This window comes from Halyomorpha halys, unplaced genomic scaffold, assembly GCF_000696795.3.
Source record: "Halyomorpha halys isolate HHAL.00 unplaced genomic scaffold, Hhal_1.1 Scaffold855.1, whole genome shotgun sequence".
Classification (NCBI taxonomy): domain Eukaryota; kingdom Metazoa; phylum Arthropoda; class Insecta; order Hemiptera; family Pentatomidae; genus Halyomorpha; species Halyomorpha halys.
In genome coordinates, this window is record NW_027108225.1 from 190,550 (window position 1) to 194,088 (window position 3,539).

General features: G+C 34.1%; 1 protein-coding gene across 1 annotated transcript in view; it reads right to left on the minus strand.

Annotated features, from left to right (window-relative positions):
- LOC106686651 (rho GTPase-activating protein 190) overlaps window positions 1-1,304 on the minus strand; it is a gene marked incomplete at its 3' end in the record, with an annotated part of 90,885 nt that extends 89,581 nt beyond the window's left edge. Inside the window, 1 exon segment of the mRNA XM_067046594.1 lies at window positions 1,107-1,304.
- Between the last annotated feature and the right edge of the window lie 2,235 nt (window positions 1,305-3,539).

Below are 3,539 nucleotides of genomic sequence, written 5' to 3' on the forward strand. Positions count from 1 at the left end.
TATTGCATACAAATAAATACAGAGATGTCGCTACAATTGTTTTGTGGGAGGAATCTACAATTTCCCAACTTACTAAGGGAAAATTGTTAGAACATTTATGTAGTATGTATTTTAGGGTATATGTATATATGTATTTTATAGCTCCTTGTACTTTTTCAGATTTTACCTGAACAATGAGCACTACATATAAATATTCAATTAACAGACAAATTCTAAAAATGAACTATTATAAGAACATCAAACACAACTATAGATCACCTGTAGTTATAAACTCTTGAAACTAAACCTGTTTAGCAAAGTAACAGTATAAGATATTGATGTTCCTTGAACCTGTCAAAACCAATGTGTACCTATTGGAGGATTAACTTAACTATACTAAACCGGGTACATTGGCATAAAACATTTCCTTGCTCATATGTCACAAAGAAGTGTGAATGTTAATAATAGAACTTGAACACCAATAGAAAATACTTATGGTAAATGACTAAAATACAGCTTGGAATTTTCATTAAATTTAGGACAGAAGAGATTCAGAATTTAAGTTAAAAAAAAACTTTTCTTTTGGATTTTGTGGGCTTAGGAAACATTGTGGCGAATTAATTGTATAGATAGTAAAGAAAAAGAAAAGAATCAAATGCAAATTATAAGATTTCTAAATCAATGAAATCAAAATGCAGCATAAAGAGAATGTATAAAAACACTGAGAGCATACTTCATTGGAAAGAATCAAAGGAACAGTTAAACACTTAAAATTAATGATGATTTAAACGATATAAGAGTAAATAAAATTGAAATAAAAAATAATGAGAAATAAGTTATGGGTTTTCAAGAAATAATCTGGTAAACACTAAGTTATTGTAATAGAATAATTTTAAAAGCTCTGATTAAAATACTAATAATATAAGAAAAACAAACAACTTTGATGACTATTGTAACCATAATCAACATCAAGTTATATAAAAAAGATATCTGTAATTTTTAAAGTTATTGTGGAGACATGCCAATAAAATGAATATGATCTTTATATAAAAAAAAAATATTCATCATCAAAAATTCAGAAAACAAATGGTAAATTATTAAGGAATTTTCAATATATCTTGACAAACCTCGTGAAAATATTGCTCTAAATCTCTTCCATATATAGGCTTTAATTTACTAATACCATAATTTAAAACTTCATTTCGCATGAAATACCATCAGTATGATGAAAACAAAAAAAAGTTTCAAAATGTCAACAAATTAAACAAACTTGACAGCATAAACAAAACGCCCAAATGGCCAAGATTTAACAGCTAAGATCAGTTGGTCCGATCAGTACTGACCTATTCAGTAGAACCAAGATCTACTACATTGTATACTCTTACGATTGAAAACTGAGAAACATTTTAAAGTTGAGGATTGGAATTAAAACACATTGGTATCAAAAACATCTTAAAAATCAGTATAAAAAACGCTATCTATAATCAATGCAAATATATCTAATAATCAAATTTGAAGGAGGTAGTTAAGGAAGGAAAATAGTAACTAACGGTGAGAGGAAAAAATTACTTCAAAGTATGTATAACTTGTCTTATTGTAACAAAATGACGTGACGGGTGTAGGTTCCACAGTGCCCTGTTAGCAACGTTATGGGTTCAATTCCCACCTGGCTAATTAATATCTATTTCTCAGCTGCCCCGAGAAATAAATCTTACACTCCCTCTCCAGTTAGGACGCCGCGGCAAACGTTTGGTAGACGTCAGGTGTTGTAAAAAAAGGACCTTTATTAGCCTTTATCGGACTAGTTCTTCCCACCAGCTACCAGTATCAGTATCAATGTTTGTGTATTTCACTATAGGAAATGATAGTAGGTGCATGTCCCTGGCCCGGCACTTTTCGAATTTTGAGTTGAAACTTATAAACGAATTCGTACTAAAATTTCAGAATTAGTATCCAAAAAGATCGCGACTTAATACATGTTTAATTCTGCCGGGCCAGGGAGATGCCAGCCCGGCACTTTTCGAATTTGGAGTTGAAACTTATACAAGAATTAGTACCTAATTAGTACTAAAATTTCAGAATTAGTACCCAAAAAGCTCGCGACTTATTACGTGTTCAATTCTGCCGGGCCAGGGACATGCCAGCCCGGCACTTTTCGAAGTTCGAGTTGAAACTTATACACGAATTAGTACCTAATTAGTACTAATTCGTACTAAAATTTCAGAATTAATACCCAAAAAGATCGCGACTTATTACGTGTTCAATTCTGCCGGGCCAGGGACATGCCAGCCCGGCACTTTTCGAATTTTGAGTTGAAAATTATACTACAGGAGTGGGGTGGTAAGGAAAAAGGGTGAGAAATGTACCCTTCATGTTTGAGGTAAATGAAATATATGTCATTTTGTGTGTCAAGGGAGGTGAAGTAGTTGTGAAAATGAAGAGAATTGGTAGGAAAAGTAAAGTAGAACCTTCAGTATTATTAGAGCTAATTTCAGAAAGAAAATCCCGAATTTTCGTAAATGATAAGTTAGTCCATGTCCTGTTGTTCAGAAGACAAAAGCTAGCCGTTAATTACATGACAAAGTTATACCTACAAAACACGCACCCAACCTATAAATACATCTTCCAACTTAATTTTGCTGCCAAATTCCAACAAAAAAGGAACTCCACATTACCACTGTCACAGAGAATGGCCTCTACAATAGATAAACTGGGGCAAATCAAACTAACTGCAATAGAAAATGAAGTGCCTCCCTGGACCTATAAAAAACCGAGATTAAACCTTCATCTATCAAAATTTCAAAAGGGAAACACATTACCGGAAGATTATAAAAAATATTATCATAAAATAATCCAGTCTTTACCCGATCACTTGTTAATTTTTACAGACGGTTCCAAATCAGACACATCTACGGCATCCGCTTTTTGTAACCCCAAATACTACCTACAAACATAAATTGCACCAACATTGTAGTATATATACAGCAGAAATCGACGCAATTGTAATGTCACTGAGATACGTAAAGAGCTTACCAATTAATAATGTGGTGATTATTTCAGACTCACTCAGTGTCCTGAAAGCCTTGAAGAGCATGTAGCCGGAACACCCCGGACTTCATTGTGTTTTAGAACTCATAAAAATTTTGAACGACGATGGAAAATTTATACATTTAATCTGGTCAACTAGTCATATTGGGATTAGAGGCAACAAAATGGCTGATAGGGCAGCAAAAATAGCGCTCAACCTTCCAGGACCAAGTAAAGCTTTCTTGACAGCAACGGAGCTCGCACGGCCACTAAGAGAGGCCATATCACAGGAGTGGCAGACACTGTGGGACAGCAGAATAAATTGAAGGCGATTAAGAAAAATGTCAAGGCATGGAGCAGCTCCAGTCGCGGTAACCGCAGAGAGGAGGTTGTATTGACACGCTTAAGACTAGGACACACCAGGCTCACACACCTTCACTTAATTACAAAGGAGGATCCATCCAGATGCCAGAAATGTAATCAAAGAATGACAATAAATCATATCTTCGAAGAGTGTGTTATCTACGTGAGAA